The following is a 26,929-nucleotide window of genomic DNA, read 5'->3' as shown; positions in this document are numbered from 1 at the left end:
AGATGAGGAATACGTTGGAGGACACAATCCACTCGAATGGGTGAACGGCACGACAGATAAAATGTTCATGCCATGGCCACAAGGGTGATCATTGCCAAAAGCGGTATTGCAACACATGAATACATACTTGCACACTGCGTACACAGGGAAGAAATCAGAGAAAAGATTAGCAATTTTAGAGTTCTAGAAAATGTACCAGGAAGAAAGGGAAGACCCGCCACCTGAGGAGTGGATGCTTAGTGAGAGAAAGGAGGAAGGTGTTGAGCCTTCAGCTCCCCTTACCGCGGCCGACGTAAAATGCGCTGGTACGGAGGAAATAGGGTTGTACCCTTTAAAGGAGTTGAAAGCAGCGACGGGGTATAGTAATCCGATATACGAACCCCCAGTTTACAATAGTGATGATAGTCCAGAGGAGAATAAGAGAAAAGATCTATAAGATCATACAAGGCAAAGAAGAAAGGAGTGAGCAGTCGAAACTGTCGACAGAAATAGTCGGAAATTAAGAGATGGAAAGGAGAGAAGGATAAAGCTGACGAGATAGCGCACATATAGAACAAATGGATGGGAGGACAGATATTACTTAAAATAGATGGGAAAATCATTGAGGGAGTTAGGCAAAGAGAAGATAAGGATGAGCAAGAAAGAAAAGACAAAGAACGGGAGAAGATATTGAAAGATGAGAAGAAAAGGAAGAGCAGCGAGCGACGAGAACAGATATATCAGGAGGAGCAAGAGAAAAAAGAACAAGCAGAAAAACAAAGAAAGTATGACAATAGACAGAGCAATAGAAGATAGGGATAGAAGAGAAAGGAAGAGAGAAGTGTAGGAAGCACAAAGACTAAGGGACAAAAGATTACAGAGACAAAGGGAAGAAGAGGAAAGAAGGGAAGGAGTAAGGAGAGAAGAACAATGGCAAGTGGAAGAAAGAATTAGAAGGGATGCGAGAAAGCGAAGAGAACTAGATGAAGAAATAGAACGAAGAAGAAGACAGTAGGTTCTTGATACGAGGCTCATTCATAAGTAACCAGTAATGCCAAGCCCAGAAGTACAATTAGACAGAATAGAAGAGATTCCTCTGATGAAGGAAGCAATGCCAACGGCATCTAGAGTAGTATTGGAAGAAGAAAGCTTTGATGCAGTGAGCATTGGAGAAAAGATCGATAAGGCCTATCAAGAATTAAAGGGAGGTAGCAAGTATGGAATTCGAGGGAAGAATGATCAATCCCTAGTATTTCAATCATGAAGCGAAGAAGAAATTCTGTTCCGTCATGGACGTAGAGCATTGTCCTTATGTAGACTGAACCTAAAGAGAGGTGAGGAAGATAATAGTCACACTAGTTGGGGACAAGACATGTCAGATAAGGAAAGAGAATCCAGTCTTGGGGTAGAAGGAGGGAGCACGTGCGCCCCTGAATTAATCCTGCAAATGGATAAAGAAGTAAGATGGTCAGATCTGGAACAACCTAAGAATATGACGCCAGATCCCATAGCATTTCTAGAGCGTCCCTAAGGCTGATCGTATAGTGAGAAGGGAGAATTGCCACCATATGTGAGCAGGTTAAGGTTGTTACTGACAAGGAAACAGACAGGGACGATCGTCCCTGCCATGGATAGACTAATGATGGGAGCTGACTCTGGGTTGGGGTTCACACAGTTTACGTTACTGGATAATGGAGGAGCAAGACTACAGTATATCCCGTGGCCACAGATGGACAAGGATAATTTAAAGGTGTAAGCTACCAAGTTTGAGTTCGGGTGCTGGGAATTGGATATATGAATTAGAGAAAATGACGGGATGAAACTCGCTGGCCATAGAGGATATAAAAGGTCTACTGGCAGCTATTCTTGGGGAAAGGGCTGATGACATATGGAGGACAGCAAGATATTCAAGTGTGACAGCACAAAACACAGCGCATGACGGAGCACCGTTTAATAATTGTAGAGCAGATGTGTGGAGGGCTCTCAGGGTACAGTACCCAGATAAATCAGATATGGGTGCAATTATGACACGTAAAGAGGAAGGAAGATGAAGACCCCATTGCTTACATTCAGGATATTCCAGAGAAATGGCAACTTGAAACTCGTGTGGCGTGGGAAAAGACAGTGGCATTCTTTTACCACATTTTATGTCAGGGGTTGCCTGAGCCAGTGCAGAGACAGATGAACAAAAAAAGTGGGGATTGAAGCGAAGCCTTGGGCTGAGATACAGCTGATGATATAACAACATTGTCGGCTATTACAAGAGAAAAATAGGCAGAAACATGAGACTAGGAAAATCGAGGAAGTCAAGTCAGTTAAAAAAAATTGTCTAAATTTGCCAAAGAAGTGGCGGTATTGACAAGTGGAGAAGGTTTGGGAATGCAGGAAGCAATGGGTGCATCGCAGGCAAGTAATCAGCACCCGATAGACCAAGGTGGCTATGGGTTTGTGCCACGAAGCAGAGGTATGGGCTGTAGAGGAAGAGGAGGTGGATTACAAAATAATCAAGGTGGCTTTCAGAATACACAGAATGAGAATCAGAGTACCCAGGGAGGATATAATCAAGGGGGACTTGTCAGAAGGGTACTCCTGGTATGTTGAACTTGTGGGATGACAGGCATATTGCACACGTATGTAAAAGCCAAAGGAATGTACAGAATGGTCAATTTTCAAGAGGGGTGACAGCTTATCCTCCACCTTATAGTAGACAAACTAGAGAAGGGTTCGCCCAAGAGCACACATTTGATCAGACACAAGTGTCGTGAGTAAAGCAGGTACAGCAAATGAATCCACCAATCCACCACAAGGGCAGTCACAACAAGCCCCTATGCAGACACAGCAGTATGAAAACACAGGACAAGTGCGGACACCCAGATTAGGAGGTGTCACTGTGGTAGGAGGAAATCCTTTCACAGGGACGGGGCTGAGCCTGTACCGACAATAAGACAGCTCACAGGGTGACTTGATGTGTTCGGTACTATCTGTGACACCAGACCCCCAAGAGGAACCAAGGGTCGATGTGACGATAGGAGTCAAATCTTTTTCTTTTCTAGTAGACACTGGAGAAACTCGTTCATGTATACGAGAGAGAAAATATCCAATGTCAAGAATTGCCATGAATGCTCAAGGATTCTCTAGAGCTACGAGTCGAGTTCCTTTTACCAATGAATTACCAATCTCTATAGGCGAATGTGATATGTCTGTTCCTTTGTTATATTCACGACAGACACCGGTTAACATTTTGGGAAGAAATTTGATGACAAAACTAAACATGACTGTTTAATTTACTGATCAAGGAATAGTGTGTTCCATTCCAGGAATACACTATTTAAACGTGGGCCAATTTATACTGGTGTTCGCAGAGCAAGTGGCTCTGCAACGCGTTCCAGTAGATCCATTCTATATGGAGTGAGCATTTTACTGACGTGGCTACCTGGCTTAGTGGGACAAATTGTGAGGACACCTGATGAGCTTTTGTTTAGACCACGAATACCTATGGATGAAGAGGGGGTTAGACTGTCCCTATAGAATTAGAAGCAGCCATAGTACAAACGGAAATGGCAAAGCTCGAAGGAGTAGATGCTGAGGGTTGACCATGGAAAACAGTAATAGCTCTCGAGGAAGGGTACCGGTCGACCTACAAAACTGATGACGACATGTTCAGGGAAGACCAAACAGATGATGACGTGGTGTTCTTTATGAGTATCACATACTGGATAAGGATAGAAAAGAGGGAAGTCCCACAGCGAACAGCGATAATGCGGCAGCGTCCAGCATTTATTCAGGAAGAATTGGAGAAGGTGCCAAGCATCCTTTGGACCACAGACCCTTTTGACATAGCTTTATTAAAGGGAATAGGGGAAGTTTAAATAAAGCTTAAGCCAGGAGTGATTCTACCTCGAGCAGAACAGTACCCCATGTCTTCAGAGGCCGATGAAGGTATATTTCAGACCATTTCCGCATTAATGAAACAAGGGATTCTGGTGCCATCAGAATCATTGTGTAATACCGCGGTGTATCCGATAAAAATATCTAAAGGAGGATCATGGAGAATTATACAAGATATGAGAATGATGAACCAGATGGAAGATGCAGAGTTTCCTCTAGTTCCTAATCCAGTGACAATGCAGCATCCCTGTGGAAGCTCGATATTTCACGGTGATCGATTTGAAAAATGCATTTTTCTCGATCCTGTTGCACAAAGACTCACAAGACTTGACTTCCTTTACGTTCTGACAAACTCGACTGAAACATAGTCGTTTTCCCCAGGGGTACTGTGAGTCCCCATCGATCTTTAACAGAGTCCTACAAATGGATTTAGGCAATATTGATCTTAAGAGGGCGGTGATACAACATGTCAATGACATTTTAATTTGTAGCACCATGGAAGATGAGTGCAGACAAGATTCGAATTGAGAATATAACCCCTTCAGCTGTAAAGGTCCAATGAAGAAGAGCTTGGCTTCACATAGGGGATGTAAAGGCCTACAAAGGTGAGAGCTGCCTCCCAACATTGCTGATCCTGAAGAAAAGAAAGAAGAAGAATTTCAGTGTGTGCAGACTCAATTGATGACGAAGACGGATGATAAAGCAACTACCAGTGGATGATACAGATTTATCTTGAACTGAAATTCAAAAGGTCACTCCTTATAGATATTTTTGCAGGAGTGCAAAGATTTGCAGATAATTTCAGGAATTTTGAAAATGAACTTTTAGAAACACATTGAAGCATCAAAGTTATTCCCAAACGTCAGTTCTTGATTAGAAATGGGAAACGAGATCAGTATCCAGATTAATATTGTGGTGAATACCTGTTCAAAGCAGTTAAACATATGATACTTATTGACAGTGATGTCAATCGGTTTGTGCTTGCTGTTTTTATGGTTATACTTCAAGCTTTTCCTGCTCTTGTCAGAAGAGATGTTGATATTCACACTTTTTTACAGGACCCTAAAAAATGGCCCAGTGATAAGAAGGCTTCTCATTGCAATAATTGAGCAGATTTTACAGTTGCAAGTATAAAGAAATGTGATGATTGTATTAAAGATGAGAAATGTAGAAGCCGGCACTGTTCTAGAGAATGAACAGGTGCAACAAATACCAGGATGGCACGAGAAATGTATGCCTATGTTTTTGTGCATAATATACACCTGTACGATTACGCTCTGTCTTTCTGTTACTCATTTTTCACAGTCTCTATCATGTTAGTACTTCCACTGAGGTGGAGTCCCCTATGGTTCTTCCAACTATGGGAACTTCCTTTGATATACTTCATGAATGGTACACAGCTTCTAAAAGACAGAGGAGGGATGCAGAGGAGGATAATGAGGGGAAAAATACCTATCTAGACAATGCAGCACACTTGGGTAATAACATGTGATACCAGCACACGAGGGAAGTAGGGGAAAAAACATCTAAGGAGAGTTGCTATGTCTGCGCTCTCATCCCCTATGCAATGAATACAGTGCAAACTTTCACCTCCAGAGAAGTCCCAGAACACGATGCCAGGTGTCTCATTCATCTTGCAGCATGTATGATCAGAGGACAATTTCAGGGAAGTTGAGCCACTTTACGATGGAGATTGAAATGTTTGTCTCCATTCCAGGATGATTATATCAAGACTACAAAGATGGAAAGGGAACCTGGATGGGAGAGTATGATGCTTGTGTATCCTGCAGCAGGACCGGAAGACATGAAGAGAACGGATTGCCCTAATGTAACGGAAATAGTTGGATCGCCTAGATGTTGGGAACAAACTCAAGTCTTAGTCTATGGGCGAGTGAAGTCCAAGAATGGATGGGCAGGAGGACTATTGTCCTGTGCATCTCATTTACTGAAGCCAGAATATGTACAAGAGGTGCAGAGAGTGAACAATGCATGCTTGAAGTCATGGGCTAAACATGTCAATCTACTGACATGGGAAGAAGATGAATCAGGCCCAATGGTTGTGATCCCATTGGCAAATGCAACATTATGCTTCCGAAGACACGGAAAGAAGCATGTGGGAGATAACAAAGGCTGCAAAACTACAGCTGTCCTCATGGATCGATATTGAGCTTGTGGGCCAAGGGCCTACATGAAACTGCCCAAGGATTGGGGAGGAACGTGTTCCTTTGTGCTTATCCATGCTCCAGCATTACTGATTCCTCAGAGTGACCTGAACACTGGAGAATTTCCACAAGTAGATGCTCATTTTAGAAAAAGAAGATCGCTTAAATTTCTTAATCGAACCAGAACAGAGAATTACTTCTTAGCCATGTCAATAGAAGCATTTGACTACATTCCTTATGAACACAGGTTGTTCAGCAAGACTGCTTCAACATTTACGATTTTAGGGTAATTTCTGGGGTCAGCAGAGCCGTACCTAGGGTCTGCGGCCTTCCAGCTCTCCGAAGGCCCTAACTCCTTCCAATGTCCCAAAGAAGTCGAGGTCCACACAAGGAGCAAAGGGTTACTGCTGTTTTATTATATAAAACAAGCAGGGATAACATACATGGAACAAAATCCAGTCTAGGCACATTCTCATTGATTTTGGGCTCACAGGCACCTTTTGTATCATTGTGATGTCACATTTAGCACCATTTACCAAAATCCGTCTCCAAACCTAACACCACTCTGGGTTGCCTCCCAGGGTGGTGGGTCCAGTATAGGGACATATAGGATGCACGGTTATTGGTGGTCACTGTGTCAGGTGGTGTACTTGGTTCGTCCCTAAAAATTGCAACCTCAGAAATGTTACATTATAAACCCTGATGATTGGCTGGTGATTCCAGCTGCCAGCCCTTATCCCCCAGTGTGCTCATTGGTCACGCCACGGGTCCCCAAGCCTGGGACTACCGTTGCTCCCAGCCTGCAAGACACCTGCTTTCGTACAATGTGTATCAATATGGTGTGACTATGTGACAGTGTGTAACAATGTGGGTCTTACTAATGCCATGAGAGCGGTCCAGTCCCAGCGCATGTTGTAGATGGATTGTTGCGATTTTGTTCTGAGCTCAGTCCCAGCCGTGAAACGGCTGTAGCTTCCCAGCGTCTAGATCTTGGCATCATGTCAGGTCGGCCGGGTCACGTGTAAGGAGACCGCTGGTGAGACCAAATTACTTCGATTTGATTTGTATTTTAACTTTGGGTATTCTCTCCTGTAGCTGGGCTCATCGTGGCATAGTGAGTGAGGAATGTCACTTGCAACATCATGGCCTTGGCGGCGGCAGTGCCTGCCAGGGCTATTCTGGTTGCTCAGCAGCTTGCAGCTTCGGGATCTCTGTGAGACGATTCAAGTGTGCTGGATTTGTCTGAGGCCTGCTTCAACTCTGGTTATACTTTCAACATAATTGTCCATAGGTTAAAAGCATGTCATGGGTGGTCAGGTCCCTTGAGTGCTCCTGTCCATCCATAGGGTTAATAGTGGGTAGCTTCTGTAAGCATATACACACGCTCTTCTGGAGTCTTGCGTTTCTGCGGTTCAATGGCAAGCTTATGTGGCAAAATAACAAACATGGAGACAGTAGGTGTGTGGCACCGTCATCGAGCTCATAGGACTGTATGCGTATGTTCTTCGTGTGGGTTGGTGTGTGAGTGTCCCCATTGTGGAGGCTGCACGTGTGCTTCCTGTCTAACGCAGCTATGTCATCATGGAGTCTCTAACGACCTGCAGCATGGCTTGTGGGAACGTCAATCGATTTGATCCATATAATCGTCTCCAGCTCGGTCTTGGTTGTCATTGTTTGAATTGGATAGGGCCCGTGCCATCGCGCGGTTATATAGTCAGATGGCTGGATGCCGTTCATGATGTGTGCTTATGCTGGGAGCGGTGGGACCGGATGCAGTCTCGTATGGTGGATTATTATTTTATCGGGGGCGCTTCTTCCGGTTGGGGGTCCCTTTGAGAGGGAAGGGACTCTCGGATTTTCTCTCCTCAACGACTACATACATGCCTGGGATTCAGATGATGGCCAATGCCAGACGTCACGTCTGATGTATTTTCTGCATATAAGGATGTTTTTATGAGAAATACACTGAGAGCACGAGCGAACGTCTGATGATGTCCGTTGTAACTCCCTGTTTTAGATAATTGTTAATAAAACAGCACCTTTGCCATATTCCGGAGTTGGTTCAATTATTTGGTGTCAGAGTTATTCTGCATCCCTATCCATTGCATGCACGATACCCAAAGGGCCATATGCTCACGTTCATGTAGTGAAATGGTCATGTTAAGTCAGCTCATCATATCCCTAACCATTATGTGTGCTAGTGTCTGTCAGGAATATAACAATGGCATAGTCAGGTTGTGTTCCCCTATGGAAATCAGAGTTTCGTCATTAAAAGGAACCAAATCTGTAGCCCCAGAGAATCCCTGCACATTCATGGACTGATATGGCTGCATTTGCATGTTTTGTACGTGTGCCGGTTGTGGCGCATATGCCTGCGCTTGCGAGTGCTCCTGAACTTAATAATCGGTTTGCTCTGTCTGATATGTTGTCTGAAATGGCATTCCCCGATTTTGTTGCATTTCTCCCCCGCTCCTGCACATTCGAGGTATGTGACCTATCCTTCCACATAGCCAGCACTGCATCGGACCTCCCATAGGTCTCAGCTGTTCCCCATTACATCCATCTCTGCCCTGCTGCAAAGGATGTCCGAAACCTCTTCCCTGGGACACTACTTCCGGTTCCACACAGCCAGTGGTTCGCATCTCCCCTTCCTACGAAACCTCCCCCATTGCCTGTGGTCGATTGTGCATATTCTGAGTAATTATTTCATCTCCACTCGTCAGCATCGGCCCTTCCATTGTGTATTTCAACAACTTTTTCTGCACTAACTTTTCTTCTTCCTGCTTTTTTAACCGACAATAGTGCACTATAGTTAATTGGATTTCCGACCATGGCTTAGCCTCCATCCCCACTAACTTATTCATCTGTTTCTGTACCTGTTCTGGCAACCCTTGACATAATATGTGATAAAATAACCACACTTTTATCCCACGACTCTCTCATTTCAAGACGCCAACGTTCTTGAATCTCCTGAATATATTGAAGTGGTTCTTCATCCTCTCACATTTTGCATGCCATAAAAACCCTTATGTGTCTGGGTACTGTACTCTTAAAGCTTGCCATATGGCTGCTCGGCAGTTATTGAAGGGTGCACCATTGTGTTTTGTGCTGTCACTTTGGGGTAGCCTGCGCTTTTCCAAACATTGTCCACTACCTCCCCCAGAATGGCTGAAAGTGTTGTCCCTGCCCTCAGTCTTCCAAATTTATGAATTCATTTCCCAGCCCCTGCAGTCAACGAAGGTAGCTTGCATCTTACATTATGCTTATCCATCTGTTGCTACAGTATATACTGTGGGCGTCTGCCACCCTTCTCTAGTAATGGAAACTATGTCAGTTCATTCCTCGTCCCATCTCCCTTTGTCTTTAGTGGCTGTAAACACCCCTGTCATCTCTGCCTCTGCTCATACAGGGTAATTTCCTCTTGTGAGAAACCTCAGAGTTTCTCACTCGTTAGTCCCCAGGGAACAGTCATCCAGGTGGCCAGAACACGGCCATCATTATTGTATCCAGTTCCTGGGGGTGGACCAGCGGAGGAGGATCACCTGAAAGAGGGGTTTTTCGGGGAGTGGAATTGGGACACCGAAGGGTGAGACGCGGTACCCACTTCCTTGTAACACCTCTTCCCCATCCTACCCTGTAGGATATTTAGAAGCTCTAACCCCCCTTTTCCATCACAAACACTTTCTTACACTGTGAAAGACAACAGACAATTGCCAGAGCTGTTTACCTGACATGTCCCAATACAAGGGTCAGGCAGAGTAAGGCAATTGACAATAACTACTCACACATGACAGCCCTTTCCCTTCCCCACAGGGATAAAAGGTAGAGCACAAGAGCACACGTTGAGCAAAGACAAACGCAAAAGGAAGTGGCTACGCCAGCACAGGAGTTCAACTGGAGAAGAAAGGTGGTGAGAACTGAAAGGACGACAAGGAGGGAAAGGCCCTTGCCATTTTCAACCCAGTCCCACAAAGCGTCCGTAAAAGATATCATAAGACTGGGAACTATAGCTGGCGTGTGGTGTGACAGATGTCGACGGTGCACAGGGCCCACCCACACTGATAGCCAAGGTGGGGAGATGAGCTTGCTACCGTGGTACCGTCATTGACTCCAGAGACAAGAAACGCCAGTGAGTTCAGCAGAGCCAGTGAGTCGGGGAGAGCTGATAGTAAACCGGACTATGTTGAGCTGAAGGTTGAAAACTGCAACATGATATGAAAAAAGAACTTGTGTTTGTTCGAACTTTTGTTGAAAACCCGACAGACCAGCTGCAAAGTGGTCTGGCGCCACTTGGGTGCTCATTCGAAGGTCTCTGGCTGGTCCCTTTTTCCTTGAAACTTCAAATAACAGGAGGCCCTTGGAGAGGCCGGCATGAGGTGTCCGAGTGGTCATTCAAGGGTCAAGTCAAATCCCTTGTACAATCGAAAGTCTTTAACACATTGTCCAGAGGAAAGCTAAGGGAAGTGAATCCTGCATTGTGGTAAATTAAAGTGAACTGTGTATTTGGCAAATGTGAACCCGACTGAGGGATGCCTGCGAATCGGGTTGAAACATGATGTTAGGAAAGATTTCCATGTATGTGAAATTTTCCCTGCAGTTGTGAACCCCCAACTTTTTGTTGTTGTCTGACCATCCCAGCATGACTTTTGCCAGTGGAGCACAGCCTTCTGCTGCACTCCGCTGGGTTTTTTTCGCTCACTTTGTTATGGGGAAACTGTCATGCCCTTAAAGACAGTCAGTACTGGGAGACTTTGTTTCCTTTAGCCTTTCACTTTGTTGCAAGTTCTTTGCAACATTTTAACAGTGCACACATGACCTTACAGTACAGTGCACTGGGGTCATCCTTTCGTTTTTAAGCCCCTAGACACCCTCAAAGGATTTTTTGGTAGAACAACAGATGTGCCTTGGACAGAGCTGGTGGCAGCTGTTATTTTTCATATATTTTTAACCCTTTCTTTCGATCCATATCATGTTTACCTCGTTTGGCCCTAGACAGTGGCTTGTCCCAAAAATGGCCATTCCACAAGGTCCTTTGTTCTATCCTTGGCCACCTTGTCCTTTAGCCTTCCCCAGGTCGAGCAGATCTGGGCCAGTCCTTATTTGGTCATGCATTCTCCTGCGAAATGCCAAGCTTTCTCAGGCTTCTGCATGCCTTTTGTGTTTGCCTCCAGGATGTGTGCTGGACTGTCTAGTTCCAATACACATCCTGGGTGCCAGAGCGTCTGGTGTGCTGGGATTGACTGGCACCACTGTGGTGCGTGATTGATCCATATCTGGCAAGACTGTATGTGAGCAGGTCTCTCATTGTGTCTTCTTTGTTTTGGCACAAAGGAGATTCTGGATAAGAGAAGGGCCCAAACACCCATACCAGGTCGATCTCTCGAGTTTTCACTGAGCCCAGGATAGGATCCAAGCATCCTGAAACTAAGAAACCGAGTAGAGGAACCGCTGGTGACACGCTGGTAGATTTGGCACCCTGAGCTTTGTGTTGTCCCGCAGGACTCCTCTGCATCTGATCGAACTTAGAAGGTCTGCAAAGGCGCTTTGAGCCATTTGAATAGAGGGAACAACTATTCACTGCACCGCCACCTTAGCCTGCAAGCAAGCCTTCTCAGAAGTGTTCCTGGGCCAACCAGTGAACTGACCAGCTTGCGCAGGACCTTTGCTCTGGAACTGCTGCTGTCAAATCGACTCTGCAGACTTTGGAGATCGTGAGCACTGGGCATAAGGCACTCTTGTGCCGGGTTTCATACACCTAGGCGCCCTAGGTCTGGAATTAGGAGAGTACGCCAGAACTAGAGTGCAGACGGTCACCATGTTGGCCAGCCGTGGTGACGAACTTCGAGGCTGCGCTGTAGCTGTACCTTCCTTTGCCCAGAGACGTGCTGCAATGAAAACGAGTTGATCCCTTCACCAGGAGAGGAGAAATCGTCACTTTTCCGCCACAGAATCATCCCTGGAACTCAGCTGCTGAAAGCCACAAAGCTGAACAATTGCAGCATTCGAACCTGCAACCGAAGTGGATTCAACTGCTGAAGTTTTGTCCGGAGTGCGCCTTGGGTCGGTGAGTAATTGCAACCCTTACCATTGGTCCCTGGCGCATCCATCCATTTTTACGCACAAGTGTCCCCTGAGAGTCACTCACCTTTATCGAGGTAACATGTGCTACCGTCCTATTCCCAACTATTGGAACCTGTTCTGCCCTCTTGGGGGGACCCTCCTTGAATAGTGGGAACTTATTCTTCACTGCCTCATCTGCCTTCCTGAGCTGCTCCAGCCCCTGCAAGAGACCCTGTTTTTCCCAACCGCACGATTGCATGCATCTACATCCGAAAGTACTTTTGAGCATGAGGCTCCACTCTTCTTAGGGATTGGACTGCCTCTCAGATAGGGTTGATTAAGTGAAGGACTGCCTAAAGTATATTCAAACTGTTTGATCCCTTTCCTTACAGGTTGTGGACCCTTACTGTGTGCATTCCTTTAGGCCATTATAACTGTATATATGTTCTATAGTAGTGCTGTATTGGTTTGGGATGTACTGCTGATCTTTGCTTGTGTTTGATTTAAAAGTATGTGTATTTTTATATAGACCTGACAGAGTAATTTGTAGTGTCCTTTACTGTGTGTGCTCATTGTGGGGTTTCGATCACCCTTACCCCTCCTGAGACCTAGTCTTGACCGCCGCCAATGCTACCTTGATTGATCTGGCTTGTCCAGAAGGTTACCCTTTTCCAAGAAACTAGGCTGGCCTTCTGAACCTCTGCCCATCAGGTCAGAGTTCAGAAATACATCTTAAAACATGATACACCCGTGAACATTATGTCAACAACAGTGACCCGACCGAGGGATGTCCACAGTGAATTATTGTTTAAAAAGACATTGAGAGTCTTGAATGTTACAAGTTGCTGATATTTTGAAAGAACGGCCGTAGTAAACCCGACTGAGGGAGGCCAGCATTGCAAGAAGCATCAGAGCCCAGTTGCAGGGAATCCAGCGGTGAGGAGAAATCACCCGACCTGATGATTATTGAAAGGACATTTTTGTTTGTTGTTTATTGCACATCAGGCCCTCTGAGGCAAAAGACTTGCCGTGAAAGAGACTTGGCCACAGAAGGTCCCGATATTCCAGAAAGAAACTGTAAGGTTGTGCCTGAGACGCCAAGGAGTGTGCTGTGCTCAAGAGTCCCACCTTGTCCTGTGCTAAAAACGTGGGGAAGGGAGACCCCAGCTATACCATCTTGACTTATCATTTTGAGAACACTTTTTTCTTTTCTTGTGAAGATTATCCCACACTATTCTGTAGCATAGCTGTAAGGATTGGCAATAGGTTTTTTGGTATAGGCCCTTTTTTTATTTGACTAGACTCCACTTGGACTGTGTTATTATTATTTGATGGTCGTAGCCTGCTCCCATCCTAGATTTAGGTTTATATTAGGCGTTTATCTCACCCATTATACAGTTTAATATATACCCTGGAACTGTGATCACGTGTGTCTGTCTTTACTTTGATACCATGCCTTCCTCATAGTCTTCACTTCCCATGTCTTATCCTTCTCCCCACAATGTGTCTCTGTCGGGGCTTGTTTCCCTGGAGCCGCGGCAAGGCCTCTCCGGCTTGTCATTGTCGATTTCCTGTTGGTCTTCATCTGACCCTGTGGTCCCAAACTATCGTCACTGTTCTCTTCTCTTTCGTTCGCAAAACAAATCCTCCTCATCATCGGTCTCTCCTGTTGTTTTCATTTCGCTTGATCTGAAAAAATGTATTCCGCCCTCAACGAGGTCCCTGTTGTACCCCTACTCATCTTTGGGGCAATCTCCTGCTCCTGTAAAGTCCCCTTATTCTTCTACGTATCCCTTCCCCGTCATAGTCGTTCAGACGTGTCAAGTCTGTTTTAATGTTCACCACTTTTTTAGACTGTCTCTCTCTACTTTCGTCTCTTTTCCGCGCACGTCTCCTATCCTCCACTTCTTCTCTGCATCGGTGCTCTTTTTATAAGTCACTCGACTTCCAACCTTCTTTTCTCCCTCTTTATTTGTAATTATCTCTCCTGGTCTTCAGGCTTCTTTCTCACTGTTTCCTCTACCTCTCTCTTTGTCTTCTCTCTCTCCCTTTCTTCAGCTTGCTCTCGTTCTATTCTCAACATATTGTATACCTCTTTCTCTCCCCTTTCTCTCCTCTGTACTTCCTCCATTATCTCTGCCCATTCCTTAGCTTCCTCCTCTGTATCTTTACGATTCGGAAGTTCCTCTCCTGTATCCACATCCCGTTTGTAGTCTTCTCATCCAGTTTATGCAATATTTGTCCACCTACCCGTTCATTTGTCAAGACTATCGCCTCATGACTTCCTCTATGTCCTATCTTCCCTATGTCTCCCTGAAGAAGTCTGACAAGTTGTCATAAACTGACACATGTTGCAACCAGAGATCTAAGAGACAACATAGAATTGTATTAAAAGAGAGTTAATAGACCACATGGAACAAGGATGTGGCTAAGTTCTCCAGGGATGCAGCACTTTGGATATCCTCATTTTTGAGTAACAGGCAATGCAGGGTGGTGGACGGAGACGCAGAAGCCCAACCCTTTACTTTACTATATGGGGTACCGCAGGGAGCCTGCGTCCCCGCTTCACTCTATAAACTCTTCATGAACCCTCTTTTTTGACACTTTGGAAAGTAATTATATTACTTTCATAAACTATGTGGATGACACGAAATGTGTCATCCCCCTCACAGGAATACATGAGGAGGATGAGCGTAAAGTCAACCTTTAAACAAAAATAAAACGGAACTAATGGTTGTTGGTTCATCGAAAAAAATCAAAATGTTAAGCCCAATATATAACAACTTTTCCATCGCAGGCTGCAATATTGAATTTCAGAGTAAAGTCTAAACTCTGGGCATTATCTTGGACCAAAACCTGAATATGAGGTCACAGATCAGTGGTTTAGTTTGTACTTCCACTTATTATATCAAACTACTTACTTCAATTCAGTCTTGCATCTCGCAAAAGAACGCTGAGACAATAGCTTGTGCTATTATCAGTTCAAAAAACAATTATTGCTGCAGTCTGCTAATCAGAAGCCCTCAAGCAGAGTTCAACCGCCTTCAGGTGATTAAAAACAGTGCCGTAAGGGTGGTCACTGGGCTGAAATGGAGTGACCATATTTCAGAGGCAAGGAGAGGCTTGCATTGGCTGCAAATAAGGGCCAGAATACAGTTTTGGCTTTTATTGATCACACAAAAATGCTGATTGGAACTCATACCCTCCTACTTAAGGGATTGGCTGGTGAGGAAACATAACGTGAGAGCCCTACGATCTAATAACTTAAATTTATTAGAGACTCCTCGATGTAATTCAAACAAAGTTCTTATGGGCTCATTTGTTAATGCCGCCCCTAGAGCTTGGAATGTTCTCCCTGATTATCTCAGAGATATAAAGTCTACTGAATTATTCAAGAAGAAACTTAAAACACATCTTTTCTGTTAAATCCGTCCCCCAGCAACTAGCACTATCGACAAATGCGTTACTGAAACTACTTGAATGAATTGCTCCCCTTTAGCATGGGTGTAGTTCTTTTGTGTGTGTCTTTGTTGGCGCCCATAAGCCTTCGGGTCGTTGGAGCGCAATACACATGTATATACAATACAATACAACATTATTTATGAATTTTGTATTGTGCATGTTGTGAATATATTTTGCATGTATGTAATACCTATTAATTGTGTCAAAATAAGTAACTGGTTTCAGAGAAGGTGAATTAGTACCTAAGAAAGATGATTTATGAACGATCAAAGAAATGGTTCACCTAAGGATTGCTTTCTAAGCATGCCTTGAATTTATGAGAATATAGGCAGACCTGGATGCCTGGAACCAAAGTGATTCTGTCGTTTAGAATCTGCCTGGGTATGGACAATGATGCAGGAATAACATTGAAATTGTTTCCATGTAATTTATATTGTAGCAAGAGGAAAATATTGCTCTGGCTTCTGAAAAATAAATGATGCTATTAATCATACCTGGCAATTGTTTACTTAATTTTTTGTATTGATTGATATGCATTTTTATTTTGATTAGCGCATTGAAAATACAAACAATTTGGTATTGTATGCAACACATAAACTGCACTTGCATAACACACAGTTTTTCAGTTAAAGGAAAATATATCTAAATATACATTGCAGTAAAAACTATAACACACCATATATGCACAAGTTGTAAAACATTCAGATTCAGTTCTGGGGATTGTGAAGATTGTTAGGGTATTTTCTGGGGCCGGCAGAGCCGTGCCAAGGGTCCGCGGACTCCAAGCTCAGGGAAGGCCCTAACTCCTTCCCTGGTCCCAAAGAAGTTGAGGTCCACACAAGGGGCCACTCAGCAGGTTCCTTCCCCAAAACCTAACAGGGTTCAGGATTGGCTCCTGAGTAGTAGTTCCAGTCTGGGAACCTATAGAGGAGAATTGTTATTGGACGTTACTGTGTTAGGTGGTGTACTTGGGTCATCACCGAAAGTTGTTACCTCCAAGTTGTTACATTAGGTGAGCCCTGTGATTGGTCACTAGCCCCTGCCATCTTCCGGCAAACACCAGTGTCCTGGTTGGTTAGGCTGCGGGCCCCCCAAGCCTGGGACTAACTCTGTTCCCAGCCCGCGAGGCACCTGTTCTTTTTACATGTATATTATGTATCAGCAAGATGCAACTACATGTCTGTGATTATACAATAGTGTGTAATAGACTAATGTCATGAGAGCATTCCATTCCCATCGTACGCGGTAGCCGGAGAGCAGCAAGTACTGTTGCGAAGAAGCCGCTGTCTAGCTACGGGACGGCTATTGGTTCCCAGCCTCCAAGCCTTGGCCCGATACCAGATCGGCCGAGTCATGTGGTAGGAGACCATCTCTTCGGCCCCAATTACTTCGAATTAGCTTGTATTTGCAAAGAATATTCATTGCAGCAGCCGGTGTCACCTTGGTTCTTGTGTCTGGAATGTCACTCGCAACATCGTGGCCTTGGCTGCCGTTGCTCTTGCCGTGGCTGTTCTGCTTGCACAGCATCTTCCGGTTGAGATCTCCTTGAGACGATCAGGGCCTACTGTATTTCCCTAAGGGCTGCACGGTCCTCTAGCAAGGGTTCTCCATAGTGTCCATAGGTTAGTGCATGTCGTGGTTGACCAGGTCCTGCGGGTACTCCTGCTCTTCCACACTGTTAGTTGCATATAAACATCTGCAAGCAGGTACACAAATTCTTCTTACTTCTTGCGTTTCTGCATTGCTCTAGGGAGCCTAAGTGGCAAAATAATAAACGTATAGGCGGTATGTATATGACAGCGTCCTCTAGTTCATAGGGCTGTACACGTGTGCTCTTCATGTAGGTTTGTGTGTGGGTGTCCCAAATGTGTGGATAGCCTGTGTGCTTCCTATCTAACACAGCTATGACGTAGTGATGTCTCTTACGACATGAGGCATTGCTTCGTAAAGCGTTTAGTCCAGTCGGTCCATACAGTTGTTTCAGCTCTCCCTTGTACTTCTTCGTCCACTCTAGGCAGAGTTTGCGTTGTAGCAGGTACATATGATCAGCCGATAGGGTACCTTTCACAGTAATTGTCCGTGCCTGGAGCAGTAGAGATTGGCATGAGCTCATAGGATCAGCGGCCATGTTGTTGCTGGTGCTTCTTCCGGTTAGGGGGTCGTCGGGACTGAGGATCTGTTCGGATTTTCTCTCTTCAAGATAAAGTTCTCAGTTGTATGAAAGCTGCATAAATTAAATTAAATGTCGTCTGAAGGGGACACTGATAAATGGAATGTATTAATTAAAAAAGATACAATTCGGAATGTGCATTTTAAATGCAACAAGAAGGAAAATGCTATTTCTTTTTGTTCAAATGTAATGAGAAGGGAAATGTAATTTTTATATTATGCTAGAATGTCACATATAGATTGGTTAGATTTTATATGAAAAAAATAAAAAAAACTTTAAGTAAACCATAGTAATTATTGAAACAACATATTTGATTAATATGCTGATATTTGGGTTGCTCATTAAGTGGGCACCCCAATCTCATTCCCATTAACAAGAATTACCACCGTGCAATTATGGGCAAGAAACAGGCAGTTTGCTCAAAACTCATATTTATTTAAATAGAGGATTTAACAGTGGTCCCAAGACTTCATGCAGGGGAATTCACCACAATGTTACAAAACAGGCAGCTTTTCTACAGAAAATTAAATTAACCTGACTATATACATCTTATTATTTCTCACATCCATGCATTCGATTACAACATCAATTCTGTATTCAATTTTAGGTTCTGAATAACGCCAGACATTCTATCTGTACTTCTCCAGCTTGTCAGTCAGTATATGAACATCCTTGATGTCACAAAAGTGTCTCCAAATGACACATTAAGTCAGATTTACAAACAAATCAAAGAATGTAGCTTTCCCCAATAACACTCGCAATGTATACAATACAGGAACTGTTGCATGTCTCACATTTCCCAAGTAGATCTAATGCTGTGGACTATTCAAATAAAGCTTACAATAACTTTCCTTACACTTCTGCAGATTTTGGTTTAGGGAAACGTTATTATCGATGCAGAATTTACAGAATTTCAATTCCCCCACTGAAGCTGGAAGAATGGTTTTAGAATTGTGTAACATAGCTATAGGTGATCCTATGTTATAATTATGCCGCACTTGGTGATTGACCAAGTTCTTCCATTGACCTACCTCACAGTTAGACACTTCTACTGAATACACCCCATCTATTCATTGGATTATTTCTAACTACTCCTAAATACTTTACATGCTGTATCATTTTTCTTTTTTAACTCAGGGTAGCAACATTAAAACTCAATGAAACAAAGATTACTGGAAGCTGTGCTTGCAGACACATGCTTGGATATGCAACAAGAATATTTGTATATTGCTTCATGAAATCATGTTTTTTTCCTCATTCTACTCATTATTAAATATGATCAAAAATAGGCATTTGGTGTCAAAATGAGGAGGACACCTATAGCTTCCCAACATACACTTAATTTTTTTCTCCTGAACATAATTATTTTCTCCATGTAAAAATTCATACTTGAATCATGACCTGCATTTGAACTGCGGGCTAAGATGCAGTGCGGCTGTACATGACTCCTGTAAAGAAAACTGTCTAATGGGATCATTTGTGGATTGATTTGAAATAGGATGACAGGTCTTTTTGTGCTCACTGTTTTAGCTGCCAAAGCTCCAGTTTTAATGTCAGCAAGTTCAAGTCTCACTTTTAATGGGTGAATCTGCCTTTGTGGCTAGGTCGTAACTCAGACCATCGGTTTCCTCTCATGTTAATCTCACAGAAGATTGAAAATTATATTTTTCTGGGATGTTAGATTATTCTTGTAACATTCTCCCCTGGAGACACGCAAGATGGGAGGGCTGGCTGGCTCTGTTTTGAAAGCCAGTGTGCAACCTGAAGTCAGCACAATATAAGGGTGAATGAAACATCAGTATTATTCAAACTAACATTAAAGTATCACTGCTTTTCAACATATTGACAGTGTAGGATATTATTTAAGTCCCCTAAAGTATTGTAAACTACATCCAATAATCTGACAATTGTTGGAGAAATAAAACAATACATTACAGAACTCTAAATGAACAACTAAGCATTTCCTTCACCTGATGTACAGTAGGAGAATGTATGAGTGCGCCATTCGGAACATTTGAGAACATCCTACTACTTGACCTTTATCATTATAAAGTTTCTGTAACACAGCCTGTCTTCTCCAGTTAACAGGATTACATTTTATTGGGCACTTTTAAAAATGAGGTTGCATTTTAAACTGATGCGTTCTGCATCTCACATTTTCATTCGTATGTTAGATAATTTGAAACTTAAATACAACAATGAAGTAGCAAGATGCATAGTGAAACCCATATCGTGAACTTAGAACTAGGACAATAAGTCTCTGGGGCTTTAAGACATTAGGTTCTATACATTAGTGCTGGCAACCCATGCTTTGGTCAATAGCAGAAAATACATGTTTGAATTGAGTTGATTTACAATGCTTCTCTGGCCTCCCTTATTTTTCTTGCCTTGCTTTCTCTTAGAATATCTTTTAACCATTTAAATATGTGACTGACATAGACTTTAAAGAGAAAATTAGAAATATATTTTCTACATTCCAGGCAAAAAGGCCACGTGTCTGCATTACCTTCCTTAAAAGGCAGGTGAATGCTTAAGAGGCAGGGTGTCTAACAGGAATTTATTAAACAATGTTATGAAAAGAATGTCTCAATATCTTAGTCAACCTCAAACACAGCAAACAATTAAACATACTCTTCCTTCTTACCTACAGACTGTCCACCTACAACAGGCATCGAAATTCAGATTGGAAAAGCAAGAGGTAAAAGCAACTCCTGGGTATCCAGCATTAACCAACTAGCAGTAGCTAGCACTGGGGAACGAGGAGCTTGTACATAGTGTTATGCGAATCTAACTTCCACATAAGATGCAAACTTAATATGTTGCCCATTATTTGGGACCACTTATGATTTGAGTATTATAAAGATGTGCCCTAATGCTTACTTATAGATTGTCCCAAACGCACAGAGTTAGTATCATCTACATATGTTTGTTCAGCAACCGTTGGCCTGGGAGCCAAAAGTAGCTCCTGGTGGCTGTTGGTACCAAGCTAGCCAGCCTCTTCTTGGTTACAAGCAGGAGCTAAATAGCTCCCAGCTCCCCTCATTTTCGAACCTTGTACACTCCTAACTTCACAACAAAGCCTACTCACAAACCCAATAGCCTCCAACACCCTCCCTTGAAAACAACACTGGACGCCTCTCATCCGGAAACATTAAGCATCCAGTGTACAAACCAAAACACATCCAAAAAGCACACACGCACAGACGGCAGTTACTGGTTCTGAATGCATCAACAGCTGAACACAACACTTGTCTTATCCCTATCCTCCTCCCTAACCAGCCCATCCTAATTTACCTTACAGAGCCACATGAGTGCCTGGAGACTATGGAAATAGCAGCGGTACATGGTATTAATCAATTTCATAACATAGCATATCATCCAGATAGGTTTCCAGGCCAAAGTGCAATTTATATTTGATGTAAGAATGAATCAGGCTGTTTGTAATGTCTTCTTGGGCCCACTCCAAAAAGGCTTGTTTGACCATATGTTTGGTATTAAATAAAGGAGGGGTTAGCCAGTAGGTGGTCCATTCCCAAAGATGCCACAGACTTTTTGTACATGGTAAGCCATGGCCAAGGTATTGCCCCAAAATCATTACCACCTCTTGAAGTGCTTCTCTGTATCCCCTCAGTGTAGAGAAAGCCAACAGTTTCACCCAGTGGAATCAAGTTTTGCACTTTGCTTCATATCCAAATTGCAGTTGTCCCACTTCAAGTTCCAGGGGACTACGAGGAGGTAGATCATGAGAGAGCAATCATTTGTTTAAGAAAGGAGATCTTGTAATTTGATCATTTGTTTAACATTTCATAGCCCTGCATTTAGGCCCTTTAAGATACTGATAAATGGGATTAGATGGGATGTCACACAAGAGTGGTGAAATAGCACAGACCTCAAAACACTCACAAAAATTCAATGAAAATGTTCTTCATCTTCTGAATCACAATTCATGTGCAGGATGTGGAGCCATAGGCTACATTTTTAAATAAAGCTAACACCCAAGTAAACAAATATCTTAATACCCTTGATTTATTTCTCCTGCTAAATAAAGATCCAGTTGCTTTGTCTTCCAAAGGGAGCAGAAAATAATAGTTTTGCAGACATTATTAGAGCATTATTTTTACAGAGTTCAGTAATTATGTCCTATTGTTACTGCAGCACAGAAAGGTTTTTGAAATTAGGGCTCCATCACAGCAAATAATGAAATGCCAATGTACTCTCCATTAGTTTGGGTGGACCATCTTGATCTCTTGAGATTACCTATATAATATATTTATTAAAAGGTTAGAAAGAGTTTTTGTATGTACACGCTCATGCGTCAGCCCTTTCGGGACAGGGAAATGTCTTGTTATCTCACCACCAATGCCAAACCGAACAACAGCCAACTTGTTAATAGAAAGTTTTTTTATGGTCAGGAATACCAAAATATTTCAATTAAAATGTGGATCAATTGAAGCAATCAAAAGCACTTTAAATCAACAAGTGACACACAGAATGGCGTATCCTTCATTGCTAAAAATGTAGATAAAGATGATAAGTCTGGTGTATGGTTCCAATTCTTTAAAAAAATCTTGCTTGTAAATGTGAAATGTTTATTTTGGTGAAGCAACAGAGATCTAACCTTAACTGCTGAGCTCTAATCAAGTCCATGCAAAAAGGACGAGCATGCTCGTCCTTAGCACTTAAGGGGTAAAATGAACTTCCCTAGACTTTTCATATGGAAACAATCAGGAAACTGAGTAGTAATTCCATGGATTCTCTCCCCTTCCTTTTTGAAATATGGGGATAGCCTTGGCACTTTGTCAGGAGCAGTGATCAAGAGCAAGGAACAACATGAAATGCAATCATAAAATTAAACATAAAAGTCATATACTGTGCTCATTTTTAAATAATTCCAATGTTAGCCTGTCTGGTCCAGGGGCTCTGTATGATTTTTGTAAATCCAGAGCATTCTCTGTATCCTCTATAGTAGATAATAAAGGTTCAATTAAAGTAGGGGATTATCTAGATCGAAGAAATACTGGGTCATAACCTGTGTTATGAATATAGTTCTTTAAAATGGCAATACCAAATATCCTCAGTAATGAAAGTGTAAGATATTGGATGATGGTCCACCAAGCCTTAAAAACGATGCAGCATAAGTCTTGTGTACAAAAGCCCTTTCTGCTTATGTTTTTCATGATCCCTTTTGTAGCAATCAATTGCTTACAGTTCTTTCTGTGTTATTGTACTTTGGCTACATCATTGCCATCCTGTGAAGGTTTCAGGGCCTGCAGTAGTTCCCCCTTTTTGTTCCTACATTTTCTAGCCAACCAAGATTTGCACTGCCTAATAGTTCTACTGATGAATGAACAAGGCTTAGTAACATAAGTTGATATCAGTTTCACAAGGAGCTCCTTACAGGTTAGCCAGTTATTCAGGAGGATTTACTGCCAAACATGATTACTGTTACATTTGTTCGGGCCCGAAAATTGACCCCAGGATCACAAGTTGAGTAACAGTTAATCCCCTTTTTGGGTGTCCAAAGCACTCCATGGGGATTCTGTCAGATTAACCATGAGCAATAATTCTGCTGCAATACATCTAATGAGGTAACTATTTTAGGAGGTAAAGTGGAGCTGTATGCTGGAGGTAAATCCTCCACTATACCTCCAATCTCGTAATTCGGCAGGGCAGTAATTTTATTACCACCAAAAAAGTAGTGGCAGGAGAATTACAGACACAAATTTACCAAAATGCCAAACTCACATAGACCTTGATTGTGTTTACAAAAAATCATTGAGCAAATGAAATCCTCACAATGTAGAAGAGATGCTTGCTCCTCTATGACTATAAAGACGTGTCCCCCGCGGCTCGTAGACGCTGTGTGTACATTCATAAACACTTCCTTGAAGGAAAGTAGTGTCCCCGACGGGATTAAAGCCACAATGGTTACCCCTATCCTCAAGAAACCGCGTCTGCCAATGGACAACCCACTTAACGTCCGCCCCATTTCCAACACTCCCTTCCTACTTCAAATTCTGGATACGGTTGCATATGGTCAGCTGGCGGAACATCTGGAGCAATATCCCATTCTCCAACCTAACCAGTCAGGTTTTAGAAAAAAAATTGGGACAGAAACAGCTCTTTTGGAGCTTAAAACTAAACTCTTGGAGAAATGGATAGAAGTGGCTTGTCATTAATTATCTCATTAGATCAATCAGCAGCCTTCAATCTAATTGAACATTTTATCCTCATTCCAAGATTACAGGAGGTTGCTATCCTCTCTGCCGCGGCAGCTCTGTGGGTTGCTTCTTTCCTGGAGCATAGAAGCAGCAGAGTCTGCTCAGCTTCGGCTGAAGCCACTCCGATATCGGTGCTGTATGGGGTTCCTCAAGGGACGACTATGTCGCCTTGCCTCTATAATTTGTTTATGGCCACCTTCTTCTTCATGCTAGAGGATGAGAGGGTTGCATTCTCAAACTATGCAGATGACACTCAAAGTGTCATCTCACTAACTGGACACCATGAGATAGACGAGTTGGAGGATAAACGAGAATCTTCGCACCGATCGAAAGGTGGATGTTGGAAAATGCCCTAGCTTTGAACTGCAGCAAGACAGAGTTATTGATTGTTGGCAGTTTAAAGGCTCTAAATAATCTCAATCAAGCCTATAGCTCCTTCAAACTAGGGGATGATGTAATCTCTCCTCTACCTAAAACAAAATTTTTAGGGTTAACTCTGGATTCAACCTTGAGTATGAAGGCCCATGACTCTACCGCAGTGGCGGGTATAGTATACTATGTTAAACTACTTTCTCACCTGAGCCCCATGATCGCTCAGGAAAGCGCAGAGATAATTGCTAGGGCAAAAATTGGAGCAAAACTTGACTATTGCTGCAGTCTCCTGCTAGGCATTAGTCAACTAGAACTGCGTAGATTGCAGGTCGCTCAGAATTGGGTGGTCAGAGTAGTTCTCAGACTGCCTAAGTAGAGCCAAATAACAGAGGATAGGAGATGTCTCCACTGGCTTCCTATTGAATCCTGGATATCTTTTATAGTGCAGGTTATTACTTTCAAATGTAGGCTACAAGTTATGCCAGTTTACTTACAAAACCATATAAAAGAGAAATGTAACCAACACACCCTCAGATCAGGAACTAAACATTTGATTGTGCAGCCTCGAAGCAAGACTGCAAAGGCTGAAAACGGGGCTTTCAATGTTAAGGCTCCTTTTCTGTGGAACAAACTTCCAGCCAGACTAAGGAGTTTGAACTCTCTTCAAGCTTTTAAGAAAGAACTTAAAACCCTTCTTTTTGCCGGATATCATGAACATTTTAGCGTTAACTGGATTTCAGGAATAACATCTCTCTGTCTCTTAGTACATTAATCTTTGAAGTAATTTTCAGATCTGGTACCTGTGGTGGACCCAGCTTAATATTCTTTTGGGTCTCCACTTCTTCCTCTTCACGGGCTGATAGAGTGTCTTTTTTTGTTCCCTGTTTTCATTGTCTCTGTCTTTGTCTGCGCCTTTATGCCTGAGGACCAATAGTGCGCATTACAAATGCAATGTAATGTAATGTTGTCAATAGACGATAATGGATCAGATAAAACACAATTTAGCAGTGTGCATAAAGAATTAGAGAGGGCTACCAGGGTTGTTTCTTGATCTGCAAGAGACAACCTTTCCCTTTCCAACAATGGTATTTTTATTCGGGTTTCTGGTTTGATTCTTAAAAGGTTAGTTAAAAGGAAACAATCCTGACTAATCACTCTCAAGTCTGTCACCTTCAGGTTTTGGGCAAAAATCTAGTCAGTTAAATTAAGAGCAATGCAAAACTTGCTGTATAGGTGACATGCAATTGGGGGGCCCACATAGAGAATGGATGCCCTAACAATGCCCCGTACATGCAGGACCCATACGCACCCATACCCATACTAACACATGACAGACAGCACCCCACAGGAGCAGGGAATGACCCACAATTCATCAATGAATGGCCACAACATGCTTCCCAACAGGCCAGCCCTACACAATGGACTACAGGTACCAGAATGCAACTTCACACATCACACTATATGCATGGACTGTCAATTGAGATGCTGCTGTCACAGGCAATGCTTCCACGGATCACCATGATGTATGTCTATCCCCCTTGCAGGTGACTCAGGTACCCACAGCTTCCATGGTTTGTAAGTCCTCTGAGGACTCCCCTGATGGCGCAGGTGATGGAATATAACCAGGCTTGAGCACACCTTTGGCCTGTGGAAGGCCTGCTTCAGATTTCTACACTGGACTGGGGGAGTGCTCATGTACAGGCCAGGCAAGGTGGGCCAAATATTGCCAGCATGTTCTATGTTGCACAACATATGCATCCAGTGCAACATTCCCTGCCCCAGATGTGGACATGCCACACCTTGAGGAGGAGGACGCGGTGGCTGTGGGGGCCACACATGCATGCACTGAGCATATTGTAAGTGATTTCAATCTAGCACACACCCAAGTCTTGCCCAGCATGTAGTGCACAAATGCACCCTTTATTTATTTTATCTATAAGTTCAGTATTCTGAATGATATACAACAACTCATATCAGACCCTTCTCCTGTCCTGGAACCCCCCCCCCTCCACCCCCGGTCACATTGAACCAGGAATCAGGCTAGTTTGCAAAGGTAAATATGTATTTAATTATTTAGAATTTAAATCACAAGATATTTTAATAGGTAACAACAATCACCAATGGGGTGATAGAACACTCAATAATGTCTTTGATGCACTGGGAATCAGGTAATGAACACAAAAAGAATGCAGCACAGAAAAGAATACTTTTGGGTTTGTTTGGAACAGATAGCACTATACTTAGGAGTTCCAGCCTGCAACACCCCTCAACCCACCAATAGGCAATTTAAATAGATGTGAGGAGACAGCAGGTACTCAGGAATAACACAGATAAAACAGAATCACTCCCACCTTCCCCCTTTAAGCACAAGAGAAAAACGGAATTGACTTTTCAACTGTCAGGTTGGCTTTGAAATTGGCTGAAAAAAAACACCAAATGTGGTCAAAAATGCTTAAATTATTATATATTTCTACGGGAGCTGCTTTGAACAGATGCAAGCAATCACAAGCAATGATTTAATCAAAAGAAAACATTTGAAATCTCAAAGGCCAAGTGGGAAATTATTTAAAGGCAATTCACACGTGTAAACTTTTTCAATGTGATTGTTAGCTTGT

This window comes from Ambystoma mexicanum, chromosome 12 (assembly GCF_040938575.1).
Source record: "Ambystoma mexicanum isolate Mex_15411 chromosome 12, UKY_AmexF1_1, whole genome shotgun sequence".
NCBI classification, from domain to species: domain Eukaryota; kingdom Metazoa; phylum Chordata; class Amphibia; order Caudata; family Ambystomatidae; genus Ambystoma; species Ambystoma mexicanum.
The sequence above is the reverse complement of the archived record's forward strand: the minus strand, read 5'-3'. Positions refer to the sequence as shown.